Source organism: Pinus tabuliformis, chromosome X (assembly GCF_031772625.1).
Source record: "Pinus tabuliformis cultivar Carrire ecotype Pingquan chromosome X, CPIR1, whole genome shotgun sequence".
Classification (NCBI taxonomy): Eukaryota; Viridiplantae; Streptophyta; class Pinopsida; order Pinales; family Pinaceae; genus Pinus; species Pinus tabuliformis.
This window is the reverse complement of record NC_142308.1, coordinates 1,169,072,313-1,169,091,576: the sequence shown is the minus strand read 5'-3', so window position 1 is coordinate 1,169,091,576 and position 19,264 is coordinate 1,169,072,313. Positions and strand designations below refer to the sequence as shown.

Here is a 19,264-nt window from a genome sequence, read left to right as displayed (position 1 = left end):
AAGAATTGAGGACAACACTTTTTGAGGGAGAGGGGTATGTTAGGTCCCTATACTACTAGTGTAACCCCTTATTGTTATTAGTGCAACCCCCTTATTATATTGTTGTGCGCATGTAGTCCCCATATTGTTATTATTGTGCCCCATAGAAGACCACAATTTTTATTGCTGTGCCCTTACATTATTATTGTTATCTCAACTCTGATTATATTATGACCCCTTAGACTCTTATATATAGAAAGGAGGTCTTTTCATTTGTATCATCCAAGAATTGTTCATTTGTAATGTAAAGGAGGTTTCCCCCTCAAAGAGGCTGATTTCTAAGTCGTTGATCTATCTTTTCTATTTTTTTGTGAGTTGGTTTCATAACATCCAGGCTCTGGATCAGGTGTTGATAGAGGTGATCCTAGTACTGATTGCATTATTGGTTCATTTCTTAGAGCATCACGTGTTAAGAGCACAGGGAAAATTGTGTGCACAATTTTGGTGAATGACAAAGGAATTCTAATAAAAACACCAAAAATTCATCATATTTTTGATGTTTTAACTATTTCATGTTGTATATCTCAAATATAAGTCATCTATATTATTATTTTCAAACTAATGATCATATCTTTTTGCATGTAGGTAACAACTTGTTTTATAAAAAAAATGGATGAAAAAGAGTTAAATATTTTTGGGCCCACCATACACAAAAGGTGTAATTTCCAAAATTCCAACCTTAAAAAAGATCTTATGAACTACCTTGAATATTTATTCGGGGTAGATACCTTCAATAAAACTAATGTCACTGACGCAGTGGGAAAACATTTAAAATATGTACAAGACAATATAGGGTTTACTTGGGAGATAACCCTAGGTATGAGCACCCTCCCATGATTCTTGAGATGGAATGGAAGGGCCTCATCAAGGACGTAGAGTGGAAGCACATGAAAAAATAAGGGAAAACACCACCTAGTGAAGAAAGGTATAAATTACATCTTGAATTCAATACTTTTAATTTTCTTTAGTTTTGAATAAAATTGTGGTATATAACATACTTGAAAATTTTCATAGGCTCCCCGACACTTTGAAGGAAACCAAGGCAAGGCTTGAGAAGCATGGGCAACAAAAATTGGGCCAGGGCAATTATTTGAAGCTACAGGCACAAATTGTAAGTACGCAAACATCTTATCAATATTATTTGTTATATCACCTTCCAAATTTTTGGTAATTTCACTTTATAATAACAAAATTCAATACTCTTATGCAATGAAGGGTGATGAATTCAGAACTAACGCCAAGGATGAAGACCTCTATATTGGTTTCGAGTTTGGATTTCAAGATGCAGTCGACCACCAAAAAAGCATGGGGCAGACCCCAAGATCTAGTATGAAGGACATGGTAAATAAAATTAAATCCACAATAACCTTTCATTACTTGTAAAATACAATTATGTTTGATATCATCCATAATGTAATGTGTTGCTTTGCTTGAATTAGCAGGTGAGTAGTACAAATATAAATGATCTAATGAATGCTTAGCAACAACCCTTTAATAGTCTACACCAACTAGAACATTTTTGTGCTCTCGAGGAACCACATGATAGTGGGGTGCAATCTTATTAGAAATTAATTAACGGAGTAATGAAATAAATAAAATATTCTGGAAACACAAATATTGAAAGACATAAGACAAGAGAGAGATAGATATGTTTCGTTCACCCAATTTGGGCTACATCCACAAAGAAACAACTAGTCCTTCCTTTTATATTATCCAGCAAAATGAATAGATACAACCTACAATAAATCTGCTATAATTTCGTTTTCGCTCTCACACAACCTCCTCTCTCTCATGTGGGGAGGAGGAACGAGGAAGTTAGGGTTCAATTCCAAGGAAAATGGCCGTCGTACCTGCAGTTTCCCCATCCACATCTGGAATCGACCGGATCTACAAACTCCAGGACCTGGTTGCGAAGGTGAAGCAGACCAGCGGAAGAGAGAAGGTAGAATACAAGCGGCTGGACTCTAGTTATCACAACGAGGAAGAGGAGAGATCCACTGGTTTCGGGGGCACTCTGGACCTTGGAGCAGCAGACAGAGCCACCAAACATGCTCTGAATACCTCAGCATATGGGATCACCGCCGCTACCCTACAGATCGATTACCTATTACAAAAACCCGCCATCAATCTGACAGATCTGGCTCTCAGAGAATGCAGAACCGGCAAAAACAATGTAGCACTCACGAAAGCAACAGGGAGGGTACCTGAAACCAGCGAATCAGTGACAATACAGGTACATGGTTATGGGAACTTTGTCGATTATAGCACTGGTAATGGCAGCATAAACGACTCAGATCCGGAGGTAAGAAATCGCATACACCCAATTTTCTTTATGCAAAAATCTGAGTATGGTCTCGTTCTACTATTGAACGGATCTGGGGTTACCATACACGCAAAGGATGGTGCAAAATATTGCAGATCTGTAAACAATCTAATTGATCAGATGCTCAGAAGGTAGATCTGGGTGACCACAAAGGCCACGATACCTCACCCATATGGTACCTGGGGCAATAGCGTTGAAGAAAGAAGGAAAGGCAAGCTGATTAGCGGTGAGTTAAAGATGCAGAGCAGAATCTCAGGGTTAGATCTATTGAAAACAAGATCTGGATCCCTGGTAAGAGCTCACAGTTTCCAAGTATTTGTAAAAACCCCGGAAGGAAAATCGAAACTAATTTGGGTAAAAGAGACAGACTCTGTTAAGCAAATGCAGAAAATTATAATGCAACAGCTGGGATACCCCATTAGATCACAAAATCTGATACATGGGGGCAGAGTGCTACAAGACACAAAATACCTCTAGGAATACAAAATTGCACCCCTGTCAACAATCATCCTCAATCTGAGAATAAGAGGGGGCGCAACCGTCAACAACAGAAATCCTCACAAGGCTGAAGGAAGTGGTACTGGTTCAATAGGGAAAAAACCAAGCAGTATTTCCTTCAAAAACATTCTACAAGGGAAAAACACAGAAGGAGCAACACTAAATCAATTAGGTATGGAAACTAGGCCATACATTGTGGAACAGCTGAATCATACCCCAGAATACAACATAGATACACCAGAAACAGATGAGCACTGCACTATATATGAAATACAAGCAATAATATGTAGATTTAACTGCTTTTGGCCCAAACTGGCTGACCTATTTCATTGGATCTTCACGAATTGGACCACACAATGTGAAATACACCTTTGTTCCAAGGGTTTCTTCATAGTGAACTTTCTATCAGCAATAGACAGAGACATAGTAATACAGGAAGGACCTTGGTTCTGGGGATCCACATGACTCTTCATCACACCATGGTTCCCAGATTTTGATGCAAATACAATGGTTGTCTCTAAGATGCCAGTTTTGGTGCGGCTACACAATCTCCCAATACATCTCTGGAATCATCAAGTACTAGCTGGAATCGGAAATATTATTGGGCGTTACATAAAAATGGACACGCAACGTGTGGAGGAAAGAATTTATTCTTTTGTACGAATATGTGTGGAAGTAGACCTTAGCAAAGGCCTGCTAGACCAAATTCAGCTAAAGCATAGACAGAGGAGCTAAACTCAGGTTCTAGATTATGAAAATATTGCATTCAGATGCCAAATTTGCCAACAAATAAGTCACCTACAAAACATGTGTCCAGCCGTCAAAAAAGACAACCACAGAAAGAAGAAAATGGTAAAATAAGTAAAGGGGCGGCAATTTCCTCCACCTCCCCCAGATGACGAGGAGGAAGAAGAGATGGAATTTATTAGCCCTAATGAGGCCAATCAGATGAACAAAGAATTAGCAGTAGAAGACACAAATCCACAGGAACATATAGACACAGCATTGGCAAGGATATCAGATACTATGGATATGGGCAGAACTAAACGTCAACACACATCAGACACATCAGACTCTGATAAAGACAATCCACAACCTGTGGCTGAAACAACACTAGCACTTATAACTCCAACAGAGTCACAGGGGGGTTGGAGAAAGGTTGAGAAGAAAAAAGGGAGAAAAGTCTGACTTTTCCCCACCTGTACATTAATTTTTGTTTTCATGTTTATTTCCTGAAATCCGTACACCCTGCGTGGTGATGAAGGATCTATGCATCATTCTTTGAGCACCATTTTTGAAATCTGTTTACAGAGATGGAAAAAGGCAAATGCAGCATATGCCGAAAGGCATCTACAACATGTAATTTTTCAATCATAATGAAAGATTACGATTTTTTCAGTGGAAAAAGGAAAAAAAAAACCTCCTCTCTCTCTCTCTCTCTTTCATTCAAAATAATAATGCACGGCTGAAATAAAACTCCCTCATATAAATCAAAGGTTACCTTTTAGGGAAAAAAACCTTAAATTAACATAACTTTTACCATAAGATCATCCGCCTAATGAACAACCTAGATTGACTACGAGATTACAATATTTTACAAGGTAATTTTTCATCTATTTCTGGCTTCGGGGGTGTTGCCCCCAAACCCCCACTAGGGAGGGGCTCATAAAATTTCTCATCGCCCCCCAGGACCCCCTTGATGACGATTAAATGGGCAGTGTTGTTGCCCCGTTAAGAAAAGGGATCCAACGCGGCTGAAACAAATAACCTCTGAAAAATCAAGAAGATAATCAGGGTCCACACCCAACACAATCCCAAGATATTGCATCAACAGATTAGGCCCATGGTAGTAATAGGGTTGTATATTAATCATATAGTTAATAATTTCATACTTATAAAGTATGTACTTCTATTTTTTTTTTACTTATTCATTTACGATTGTCTACTTATAAATTTTGTGGTTTGAATGGCAGAGCACATCGTATAGGAGAATCCTTAGCTGGAAGAGGAGCATGAAGCAATCATTGCAATGATGTCAACTAGTGCACCAGGTAAATAATTACATTGCAGAGATATTTTTTTATTATTTAAAAACTACTTCAATGGTATTAAATAATTGGCCATATGAATTTAATATTTATTGTAGGCGATGCTCCCCCACAACATCCTCGGCTTCGTGAGAACATCATGACTAGGGGTGCAATGCATTAGAGGAGAAAGCTATAATCATCATCATAACAGCCCCAACTAGACACTAATATAAAATGGCTAATTAGTTACTAAAAATATTACTAATATTTGCATATAAATGACCATTTTTTAGTCGGTGACTAATAGTGGCTAATTTACAATATCTTATAATACGACCAACTTTTAGTCATATTTAACTTAGTCAGTAATTGATTGTTTCACATTTATCATCTAGTATTATGTTTAGTCATTAATTTAGTCATTAATTGCCACAATTAATGAGCAAATACACAACAAAATATACTACTATATCATCACCCAATAAATCCAATTAATGACTAAAGAAATATGACCAAAACGTTGGTCGCATTATAAGATATTGTAAATTAGCTACTAATATTCATATATATGCAAAATTTAGTCATCGTTTGAAACCAATTAATAACCAAATAAATATGAATGAATTATGGTCGTGTTATAAGATACTTTAAATTAGCTATTAATAGTCATATATATGCAAAATTTAGTCATCATTTGTAATCACAAATTTATCGTTAACACTAGTCATTTATCTTTTTTCTGTTGTTGTTTCATATTCATTATATAAACGACTCATTTAATAGTTTATATTCATTTCATTTACTTTCATTAATAATCATTATAGATGACTAATTTAGTCATTGTATATTCATTTTATTTGTGCTCATATTTAATCAATATAGACAACTAATTTAGTAGTTTTAGATTGATTTCATGTTTTCATTACTAATTAACTTAAATTAATTAGTATGATTTTGTGACTAAATTAAAAAAATGTCATACAATGTGCATGTTCATCTAATATGAAAATGCAAAGTTACATATGTTAATGACAATACTAAATAATATCAAGTATAACTATAAATAATTTCAACCACATAAATTATATTATATGAAATGTCAAGTATTACAATATGAGTTTCCAACTTAATATTGGTTGGACTACAATTTACACATGAAATATTGTTTCATCACTTCAAAACATTAACATTGTGTTGCCAAGGCATTGCATGTGAATTCCCCAACTCTAAAGACTTGACCATCAATCTGGATCTCATGTGGGATATTGGCTTTAAGGGTATCAGTAGACCAATTCTCTTCTCTCTCTCTCTCTTTCTACATCCATCGCTCCAATGTTATTGTTCTCTTCTTTCTTCAATTCCTGCTTTTCACCATCAATATTGAGTTTCTCTTCTGAAAATGAAATAAGGTAAAATTCAAAGTATAAGGCTAATTATTTCTTAGTTCCTTGCTTGTCCACATTCTGGAACAGTAAACAATATAGGAGTGTAAACCTTTCCTCAACTCCAACGAACCAATGCTATTATGATAGAATATAAGACACTTAAGTTGATCTTCATTCCAATAATTTGACTTTAACTTGGATATATGCACCTGTCATCATTCCAAATTAGTACATTATTCATAAAAAATCAGTATATTGAAAACATATGCATAAACACCTACATATCATTGCATTTGATTATGATATTAGTAACTATCATAAGTTGCACATTCTGCTTCAATATCATCCTAGATATTTATATATTATCCTTTCTAGACTAATATTCCAATCGTTAGAAATTATGACCTAAATTTGGACTTCTAAAAGCCATCATCTTGAACAAGGATTCTACTGTAATAGTTACACATTGTATTTCAAACTTAAATAGTTATTTACACTCATCATTTTCCAATGAATAGAATATTAAATGTGTGAAAAAGGCATTTCAAAAACCACTAATAACATTAAACAATTCTAACATGAAAAAAAATTCTAACAATATTCACCTAGAAGCTGTAAATTTGTAGTCAAATCTTCTTCGAAGCTTGATATTTCAATAATAATATAAGCTCATGAGATTTAATTGCTTTTACAAGAATAAAATAATACCTTCATTGTGTAGAATATATCATGGTGCCTAATGAAATCACAAATTTGCTCCATAAATTACAAACAAGAATTGTCAATAAGGTTTAGTAGCTTGGGTTATTGGCAGGAAGAATCATTATTTTCCCCATCTGGGTTTAAATCCCACTTTTGACATATTCATAATATTCATTCTTCCTGAGCTAATTGTTGAATGAGGCTTTTCATGAGCCAAGAGGAATATCTTACTCTTGCTTAGGGTGAGAGAGTGAGGAAATTGGTTACATGTTTGAGAAAAAAAAAATTACACACAAGAATTGTTCCCACCATCAAAAGAATTTCCAAGAAAATATATAATTCGGGTGCCCACTATACCAGTAAAATTATTTAATTGAGTCATTGAAACTGCTAATTACATTTACTAATTTCATCCAAGACATTTTGAACATAATAAAAAACTCAATGTAAATGCATTATCACTAAACATTTGGGAAATGAATCTCAATTACATCAAATCCTCATCAAAACATTTAAATAAACTAAAGGCCGAAGGGAAATTTCCTTCAAATTTTAGATTGCACTAACCAGGATACACTTTATAATGATTGGACTAAGGATGCCCTTGGTGTTTCATTGTCTCTTAGTTGTGTTCGCATTTGATTCAAATGTTTCATAATTTTTATAGATCAATATACAATTTTGGCATCAATGACATTTCTCAAAATTGTTTCTTCAATCATCATTTTTTTTATTCTAGTACTTCAAAACCTTAGAAATGATATTACGATACATAACCACTTGGCCTATGTGAGAGTGTTTCATGGTGCAACTTGAAAAATTGTGAATAAGTAAAATGCATTGCAAGTGCATTTATATATAGCAAAAAAAATCTTACTCTATTTTGTCATTCTTAGTATATGATTGTAAACAAGATATTTTTCAAAAATATGGAAAAGCATATCTAGAAGTGACAATCAGGCTACAATTAAATCACTACAACAAAACTAAATAGTTTCATAATCAAGACAACAACCACTTCCATAGAATCTTACACAATAGAGCATGACTCCAAGTACATATTCCTTGTACAGAATGAAACATAGAGGCCATAAAACATTAACATACAAACACTTCAAACCACATACCTTTGTAAAACTCCAATGAGAAGACATTCCAAGTTCATCCTGTGAGACCTCCCTTATGTCTCATGTTGTCTGTAAACAAACAATTGGTGAACAAATAGTAATGTATACTTCAGTCACATTGATCTAACTGACTTCAAGCCATTTTGAAAGGGACAAATTAACCCCTTTTTTGTATTTATCTAAGAAACACATGCATATAAGGTTTTGAATTTTCATCTAGTGTTGGTAGAATGAGAGATGAAAAATACACATCCAATTCTCATTGGAGTTTTGTACAAGCATTTACTTTTCCATGTTCAACATAACAAATTAATTTGACATTTTTGTCTTTGATGATACCATAACTAGCATGACAAACAATTTCTTAAGAAGAAGCAAACAATATTGTAACTCAAATCTTGAGTCTAGGGATAATCTTCATAATTTCATACAGGAAGCTTGCCAATTACAACAATTATAAATGTTGTGACATACCCTCCCTGATGCATAGAAGCAAGAAGGCCTCCAAAACCATACATTTCAAAGCATGGCTGCAAAAAAAATATTTTATTAGAGGAAACCTCAAGCAACAAGCCACACATAAAAAGGCAGTAAAAGTAAAATTTTGAAACCAAGAAATGTACTTACCAAATAGACTAAGAAAACCAAAATAAGTCAACCTTGGCACAAATGTCTAAAGTAAAATTACATTTGCAGTTTGATCCTAACATATGCTCTTCAATTAGAAGTCAAGATACTCTAATTCAAAATTCATACAAACATTCCTATGTTTGTCAATTCTTCAGTGAACTTCTACCTTGAAATGTCCAATAGTGATAAGAATGCCTTAACAAGCAACCCCACATAAGGTAATTGGCTCATTTTCATACAAGCTAAATGATTTCATATTTCCTTAGCATGTATAGTTGTATGCACATGCAACTTTTGCATGCACCTACTCAACTATTAAATATTGTGAATATAAAAATTTGGCTGCCAAATTGACATGATTTTGTTAAAGGCTAACTAGTATAATCCAAATTGGTAATCAGAGTGGAAAATAAAATGGAAAATAAAATTAAAAGGAGAGTAGCAACACAAAAAAAATAGCCTTAAATTGTTCCTAAGTACCAGCAGACACCAATGATCAAAAATAGAAATTAGAAACAAAGTATTAGAAACTCAAATTTCATTTCAAGCTAAGTGGCAGACAACAAAAATTTACATAAATGAGATATTGAAGAATCAAAAGAGCTTAGCTTTATCAACTATGAATGGATTGTAATCTTTTACTTCATAACTCTTTTAGCTTCTAGTTTCCCTTGATGGAGGATATCTTCCTCATTTAACCAAACATGGAGCTAAGAAGGTGATAAAACATTCCAACAAAGACTAGATACAATTCTTAGTGATATCTTTGGTTCAACCACTAAATTATATAGTTTATCCCTTAGTGTTCATATAATTTCTTATAGTTAGTAATAAGGAGCAAAGGAGCTTAGTTTTCTCAACTATAAATAGATTCCAACTCTTTTACTCCATAGTTCTTTCAGCTTCTAATTTTCCTCAATGAAAGACATGTTCCTTATTCAACCAAAACTAGAGTTCGGAAGGTGATTTTTTTTTAACCCAAGCCAGATACAATTTTTTGTGACATTTCCTCTTCAACCTTTAATGAGAGTTAATGTTTTAAAGGTCAGGTAGTGTATTATACTTGGTACTTTCTTCTTTCATTAGGGGAGAAATACATCCAACACCAGATTGCAAATAAGTTTGAAATCCAAAGACAACCCCAAATACCCAAGCAGTGAGAGAAAACCATGGACCCCAAGTCACCAAGAAGAGTTGCATGCCAATGAAGTTGTCTTTGAAGAAAAAATAATATAATTCCTGCACCATCTGCCAACATGATCTACTAAAACTACACTAATAGGTACTTAGTCTATGTGTATTATGAGCATTTAAAGAAGTAAAGTCATTTCAACATTTAATAAAGTCACATGTCCTTTTTTCATGGTTTCATTATGAAGTGTTGCTTCTCTACCATACATCTCTCTCTCACAGATATATCATTCTGTATGGATAAATTACACACATTGAATAATACATCAAATGTATCTCCTCTCTCTAAAAATTTTATGCATATGTTCAAGTGCAAGTTTGATATGGCAATGATTCCAAGCTACACAGTTAACATCTAGGAGGTCAAAGCCCTAACTAAGAATTGAGATAAAAACAAGGATCCCAAGTCACCAAGAAGAGTTGCACACTAATGAAGTTTTCCTTGAAGAAGCACATAATGTAAGTCTAGTACCAACCACCAACATGACCTAGCAAAATTGCACTGGCAGATACTGAGTACTTTTGAGTTACGAGCATTTATGGAGTGATTTAAGAATTTAATTCACATTTATTTTCTTTATGGCTGCATTTTCCAGTGGCACTGGTCTACCTTACATCTCTCTCTCATGGAGATATCATTGTGTATTGATAATTAAACATTGAATACTATATCAAATGTACCTCCTCTCATTACAAGTGTTCTGAATATGTGCATGTGCAACTTTAATATGGTATTGATGCCAAGCTATAAAATCAGCATCTGTCACATAGCTCCTTTCTCAAGTGTTGATCATAAATTTTTAATACAAGTCTCTTTTTTCTACCACATTCGCTTAAGTGGTATTTTGTAACATTTTTTTACAACAACATCCTTTATATATTCCAAATTTAATTGGAAGTACACTTCCAAGTGCCAAAGGTGGTAGAGGCACAATTCTAATGCTTGGAAGCATCCAAATTTAGTATTAGTTCACTTGCCTTATATTGTTTTGGGCTTCTCTGGAAATAAGATTATTCTATTACACAATAAGAAAATTATTTTAGTCGTTAGTAGGAATTCCAAATTAAGTCAGTTCCATGGATTAAGGATAACACGATAAGGAATATGTGTAAGAAATATTGGGAAAACAGGGTCGTGTAGTGTTAAGAGAACATGTTATCTTTAAGCAATATGTGTAAAATAATGTATGACAAGCAATATGTTATTATTTCTTCATAAACAAGGATAGTTCTTTATAATGAACTAGTTAGTCTTGAAAGATATTTATATCTTCAAATACACTACCAACAACACAAGGACATCTAACTGTCATCTCCCATGTAGCATATGCCATAAAGCCAAATGGCATGGTTTCTCTTTCCTAAGAATGCTTGAGATTATTGTGGTTATTTTTTTCTAAGGAAATCCATGATAGAAGTTATAGTTATCAATATAAATGGGAAATGGGTACTCATTTTTAAGTCTTACAATCCATAACCTTGTCAATGGATTTGGGCAAATTACTGTTCTTTATTCACCCTTGCTAAATCTTATTGAAAGGGTTATCTTATTATAGCCTTCTAGGAAGCTCTAATGTATGTATCTTGAAGACATGATTTCAAGGGATTGAAGGAAACAACAACAACCCTATTCTAAATATGTTCTCTCAAAGGCATACATGACCCTGTTTTCCCTTGTGGAAAGTAAACGTCTAACCAATCTTTCTCCTAATCCTGAAAAGGTCAGATGATTGTACTACATGTTGGTGTGTTCTTGGGTTCTTCTACATTTCTTTTCCTATAGAATTTTATATTCATAATTAAGACTTCCCAAATATTATAGAATAACATGCAGTCTTGTATGTTCTTTCTCACCCATGATGGAACTTTAGCAATTTGGTTGACATTGATTTCTCTCAACCAAGAAGCTCGTGTTTGATGTTTTCCAACATCATTATTGAAATTTAGAAGACATAGAGGTGAATTTTATGCAGACTTGGGAAACGATTGTGCTAATTTTCAAAATTCCAGGGATCCTCATCCAACTAAAAGGCATGACAAATTGCTCTTGTAAACTGTGAAGTCGCATCCTTACCAAGGATTGGCTCATGTTGGTATATATGTGTTGTTAACTCGATGTATAGAATTTCTGGTCTTTTGGGCTTCTTGTGAATAGAGAAACACCTTTTGAATCAAGAATCTGAAAGAAATATCCTGCTCTAAACTTACTACTTTAATAGTGTTTGTTTTGGTGCAGTAATGAAACAAACTTTCCAATACACATTTAAAGAAATTTTGTGCTTACCCTTTGGCTATAGTGTGCTTACGGTTCATTGTACACATGTTTTGCAAAATTCAGATATTGTCTAGAACAGACTATTAGAAAATGAATTTCGAGTGAGGACAAGGTGGTATCATGGGTTGTGGCTACTCAAAGATGGGGTTCTCTTGCTTAGTATTGTAATATTCTCCTTATTTATCCTAGAAATATGCAACCATAATTTTAATTGAGGTCATATGTTCTTGTACAAAATTGAGTTGCCTGCAGAGGCTTAGCCTCACCTTACGTCGTTGGATTTCTTGTCCTCTTATATAAATAGAGGAAGAGGAGAGCCCTATTATACATTGTTTTTATCATATTATCTTAGAGATGGGTAGCATGTTGGACATGCCCATTTTCTTGATACTCTTCACCACCTTATCTTCCTATCATGGGGTACTAGGTCTTGGACCAGTTCAAAGTTCCACTAGAGACAATATTTGATCCTAAAGGAGGTATGTCCATGAGAATGGTGCTCATGATGAACCTAAAGGAGATAATTGACCGAGTAGGTTTAGGATATAGATAATTGGAAAACAAAAAATAAAAATAAAAAAAATGCATCCAACAGGATTGAATGTCATAGCTAGACATCTGTACAATGATTATGGGAACGATAATTCTGTAACATATATAATAAAACTAAACCAACATTTATTCTCATATAGAAAACTATGGTAGTGTTAATTAAAAACCTAGTATGGAAGTTTAGAATACAACTAGCTACATGAGAGAGACTTTGATACTTCTGCAACATTTTCTTTTGTAAATCCCATTTTCGAAATGTGCATTAGATAATATTCTTCAATTTTGTTTGTAATATTTCAACGTGATCGAGAGGTTGTATGAATGAACATGTTTGAAAGATTTAAGTGAAGATATGGGGTATCACCTTGGTGGATTTAGAGATGAGATAACATAACTAAGAGAAATGATGATGTCTTCCTCAAAGAGTTATTTTGAGGAACAAAGAATTGCTAGCTACAGGACTTACAACAGAAATAGATGCACCATCTTGTAATCCATCAAAACTATTGTTTGATTAGTTATAGTTCTTCCATTTCAAAATGTGCATTATATAAGCTCCTTTAGTTTTGTTTGTAATATTTCAACGTGCTCTAGAGGTTGCATGAATGCACGTGTTTGCAAGATTTAAGTGAAGATATGGGGTATCACCTTGGTGGATTCAGAGGTGAGATAACATAGCTAAGAGATACGATGATGTCTTCCTCAAAGAGTTATTTCGATTAAGAAACAATTACTAGATACAAGACTTATAACCAACATCTGGAGGGAATTTATATGAGATCATAGTTTCAACTGATAAATTCAAGCCAGTGGCAACTGAAGTAGTGATCATTAAGTGTCTCAAAAACTAGTGGTGTTAAAAAAGGACAAGGATGAATGACTACTTTCAAAGGATAAGTTGAACAACTTTTATTGTAATTTTAATTTTGATGGCATAAGAGTCTGTACCAAATTATATTCCCCTCTTTATTTGTATTTTATCCCATTTGTCTCGATATGTGTCAAGTGAGACTCCAAATGCTAAAGAGGTTAGATAGCTACATAACTAGAAACCTAACAATCCCAAGTTGTTATACAATGAACATTTTACATATAGAATGCATGGTAAACAAACACGGTTGACACTCTAATGAACTAAAGATGTGCATTACTGCAATTTAAGGGAACCCACTGTGGACAAAGGATCCAAGCTATAATTCCTGATGGAAATGCATAGTTTTATGCATTGTAAACAATTTAAAATATTGATGGACCAATCTTCAAAGATTATGATACCTCCTATTTTCCAGTGCTTTTGAGAGTTCCCATCCATTGGAGAGTAGTTTGGAGGAGAGAAACAAAGGCATTGGGAAATCTCTTTGAAATTCCTCGAATTAGCCCCAACACATCCATCCTTCTATAAGATCCACTGGGATATGCTCAGATTCTGCTCATAGTTTTCATCACCACCACTAGACCTCCTATTACTTGTTCCTCCTCACATTTCAGCAGGTACAATGGGCCCTCCATGGAAATCTAGTGTGCCAGACTGCAGACCCTCCCCTCACTCGCTCCATCCCGCTCTCTCCACATCTAACCAACAATAAATTCATCCTCCAATCGACAATTACCCAACAACCCAAATGGTGTATTAAGCCACTGTAGACTAAGACAACACAAGAGCTCAGATGGAGTATTGGGTCCTACAAAATTCACTCTTCAAACAAGCTAAAGGGTTTCACAAGGCAAGATTTGGGCAGCACAAGGCTACAAGCCCCTTCTTTGCAATAAAAAATGACAACAAACATGTCCTTGAAGAGGATAACCCGGAAGGTAAAAGTGAGTATAACTCTCCTGGATCAGAAGATGTCAGTGAATAGGTTCACCTCACACACAGTGATTGGTGAGCCTTTCGAGCAAAACTTGTGGCAGCAGAGCAAGTTCAGAAGAGTGGAAATGGTGAGCTAGGAAGTGGGAAAGAATCCTCAATAGAATTAGGTCCTAAATGGGCTCATCCAATTTAAGCACCTAAAACATGTTTTCTACTTGTTGCAACTAAAAATCTCGATGGAACACAGAGTTTTGAGAGAACAATAGTTTTTCTTCTTAAAGCAGGATCTAATGACCCCAGAGAGGGTGCATTTGGGGTCATCCTTAATCATCCTTTTCAAAGGTGTATCAGAGACATGAAGCCTTCTAATCCATATTTTCTTACAATATTTACAGATTGTCCACTGCATTTTGGTGGGTTTCTTGAAGCAAGTATGTTCCTATTAACTATAGGTGAAAATGTTGTTACAAATTTTGATGAAGTTATTCCCAGTTTGTGTTATGGTGCTAGGAACAATTTACACTCTACAGCAAAACTTGTGAGGAATGAAGTGCTTCAACCCAAAAATTCTAGGTTCTTTCTTGGCTATGCAGGCTAGGAATTCAATCAGTTGAAGGAGGAGTTATCCTTGGATTACTAGTATGTAGCAAGCTTTCAACCCCAATCTAATCATTGTTGCCTCTGCTTCAACTCCTGGCTTGTGGGAGGAAATTTTGTAGCTTATGGGAGGCCGATATGCTGAACTTAGTAGAAAGCCAAAGGAAAACAATCTATAATTTATATTAGTTTTCATGCAAATAGTGTCTGGCTATGTACATTAGATGTTTCCATTATGGGATAATTGATCCATTTCACTTTCCTTTTAAAAAAGGATTGGTAGAATGTAAAATTACTTGAGTAGAGTGTGTGTTGAATACTTAAGAATGAATCAAGGCTATCATAAAATATTAGTCTGAGATGACTTTCATTTGTAACAATCTGATATATATTTTCAAGTTAACATTGTGGCTGACATGAGATGAAGAATCAATATGACATGGTTCAACGTTATTGAAAAAAACTTCGAAGATTACACTTTGTGCATAATATGTGGCAGTAGATTTCTGTCTCTATCAATCCTTGGAGTGAAAATATTTTTATCGAGTAACAGAAGAGACTATTTGATAGAAGAGTCTGGTCAATAATTAAAAATAAGCAATAACCAAAGGAACAAGAGAAAAAACACCAAAATCCAATCATGAGATGATTGGATGTGTGCCTGGATTCTCTACTATTTCTAATTTATTCAAAATATAACATCAATGTTGATTCGTGAGTTTCTGACCATTAACAATGTCTATTTATGAAGAGATGAGCTCCTCTTCTAAAATAAGTAAACTGAAATAACCAAAATGCAAGTATATGATACCAACCAACAATGTCTATTTATGAAGAGATGAGCTCCTCTTCTAAAATAAGTAAGTTGAAATAACCAAACTACAAGTATATGGTTGGTATGAAGAGATGAGCTCCTCTTCTCAAATAAGTAAGCTGAAATAACCAAACTGCAATAATATGACACCAATCATAGGATCCATGTTCACCTCATCATCTTTGATGCTTTGGTGCTTTTGTGTCTATGTGGCTGATGTAGATGTAGCTACAACCTACATTTAGAATGAAATTAGTGAGAACTTAAACCCCTGCATTCATAAAGAGACTATTAAAACCCATAAACTCCAATTAAGGAAGTCTACTTCACCTTGGAAAGTTACATAAAGTACTATAGATTAATATCAACATTTTTTAAAAAGAGGTTCCATTAAACTTTAGAAGCATTGCAAGTGATTAACTACCTTCCCACCCAAAGGTTGAAAGCACAAACCTTGCTCTCCTCTCCTTGAACTTAGAAAATGCTGGAAGTTGTTCTCTATGGATAAGGCCAACAGAGGTTTGTCCAAGACAATAATCATGGCATAAGATCTAATAGCTTCCCCAGTAGCTGCATGGTAGTTCTAGTGAGTATAGGCCTAGTGACTGCTTTGCGAAGTAAGTCATTCAACCCCAAGCTTGTATTGAACCCCGAAGCTCCGCTTGAACACCAATAGTACCCACACCCAAACTTCTCCTTTCTCCTTTTTCCCTTCTCCTTTTTTCCTTCCCCTTTCTCCCCTACCTATGCCCTCCCCTTATTACGGCGGCTCTTCCAGCTCTAACAGGTCCCGTCCTTCTTATGGCTCCTCCATCTTTGACATCTCTCATCTCTTTCCTGACTAAAGAATATATATTCTTGATTTTTTTCCATTAAGTTGAAGTGGGTGCCTTTTCCAATCTGGGTATGCCATCATAAAAAAATTCAAATATGAGAATATATTGAAGTTCACATTATATATGTTATTATAACCCAATTGGCTTATCAACTTCTAAAAACAGGTGATCATAAGTCAAATCATGGTTTCCAAAACATCCAAGAGGAGATCCTCTTGGAATAGATTCTCCCTTGATCGTTTCTCCAAAAAAATAAAATAAGGCGTTGAAACCGAGCATTATTTCCTTAATTGAGTAGAAAATGATGGGTCTGCAATATTGGTTCCATTCTTGTGCCTTTATTCACTTTCCTTATCTTGATTTATTTTGCATTTACAGAAGGTGCAGGTCGCGGGATTGACCGAGGGGAAACACTTGTGGTAGGCATACCCCAACGAAACCAGTAATCAAATAATTGATCATTCGGAAGATGGAGGAAGAGATCCCGAAGGCAGACACCTATACAATCCCTAAGGAGATGTACATGGTGCCATTGATTAGAGGATGATTCATAATATATACCAGATCCCTAATTCCCTGGAATTCTTATTTAAAGAAGAGGTCGTTGTGCAGAGAAGGTATTGTGGTGAAAATATCACCTATTACATGGGCTGCGAGTATCTCGTCGGTGCTATCTCTGGTGCCAGCGTTGGCTTGGTCAAGGGCTTGAAGGCCCGGGAGATTCCATGAAGCTCAGGGTTAACAACATCTTGAACACCTTTGGCCACATGAGAATGAAGTTTGGTAATAGACTGGGCATCATAGGGCTCCTTTATGCCAGAGGGGAGAGTAGGATTGTGGCTTCCAGGGGTACCGACGATATCTTCAACAACATTTGCATTGGGCTTGGCACCAAAGCACTTTACAAGGCTGTCGCTAGCCCAAGGTCGGATACCATCACCGGTGCAATCAAGGGACATGCTGTTGGAGCTCTCGTCGCAGGAAAGCAGACTCTTGAGAGATACGTGCCCATTTGACCGTGCTCTCCTGTATGGTCTGGATAAATTTCACAGCTCCTTGTTCCATAGCAACAAGAGCCAAGAATAACACATGCTACTACTATTTTGTTTTTAAATAATTTTTTTCTTCTTAAAAAGGAATGTAGTTTCTCCACAATACACAAGCAATAATGTTGAGATGCGGGTAAGACATCGACTAATCGGAAGAGAGGGAAGTAAATTTGAATGAAAAAATCATTCCTAATATTATTTTATCAGTTTTGTAATTTTTTAGGTCATTCCTAATATCATTTTATTAGCTTTGTAATTTTTTAGGTTTAAGCAATAACGTTGAGATTCGGGTAAGATATTGACTAATCGGAAGAGAGGGAAAAGAAATTTGAATGAAAAAATCATTCCTAATATTATTTTATCAGTTTTGTAATATTATTTTATCAGTTTTGTAATTTTTTTTTAGGTCATTCCTAATATTATTTTATTAGCTTTGTAATTTTTTAGGTTTTTAATTTATTGGGACATATTTCAATTAAAAGATCATTTTTAATATTATTTTATTAGTTTTTTAATTTTTTAAGTTTTTAATTTATTAAGAGAAATTTAGCTCCTCCACTTTTAATTGTGGTTAGAGGCTCTCTGACCTTTATGGTAGAGATGTTGACATATCTAGTTAAAAGTATAATGTCTATTTAAACATTTTGACTAGGTCAAAAAAAAAGAAAAAAGAAATATAAATATAAATAAAAGCCCAACATAATAGAGATGTTGTAATGTTTTGTTAAACATTTTGACCCAATAAAAGTAAAATTAAATTAAATTAAGTTTATAATTAATAATTAAACTACACTATATCCATCTTAACACTAGACCTACCAAGCACTTAGAGGGATCACAACACAAAAAACACAAAAGAAGAAGAAGAAGAGAGTAAGAGAGAGGTGTCACAATGTTAAACTTTTTATTTTATTTTAAAACATTCCTATATAATTATAAAAATTTAGTCATTGCATAGCATTGATAGACTTTGCTAGTTAGGCATAACTATCTATGCTTAACCAACATGTTTTAATTGAACCCAAGGGAAGCACCTTAAATTATAAAAAATGTTGAAATGTCCATTTAGTGGTAAGTAATGCTACATCATCACCACCCAACCATAGGTAACATTCTACCACCTCCTCTAAGCCAAGCACTCTTGGACAACTAACCACCCAATATAGAATTGTGTTGTCTCCATCAAGGCCAACACATTGTAGTCCTCAACGATGTACCTAATGGAAACAAGATTCCACTTAGACTTCACTCATCAATGATGTTGCCTTTCCATGGCTAACACATTATTCAACACATTGCCAATTTACATCATCCTCCCCTAAGCTTGTGTCACAATGCTTTGTTAATGATCAACCCTTGTTAGGGGGATCTCCTAGTCCACACCAAACAAGTACACCATCCTAATT

General features: G+C 34.7%; 1 pseudogene; it reads left to right on the top strand.

The window, feature by feature from the left end:
* The first annotated feature begins 1,876 nt into the window (after nt 1-1,876).
* Nucleotides 1,877-17,825, top strand: LOC149144070 (mitochondrial import inner membrane translocase subunit TIM23-2 pseudogene; annotated as a pseudogene).
* Nucleotides 17,826-19,264: the final 1,439 nt, after the last annotated feature.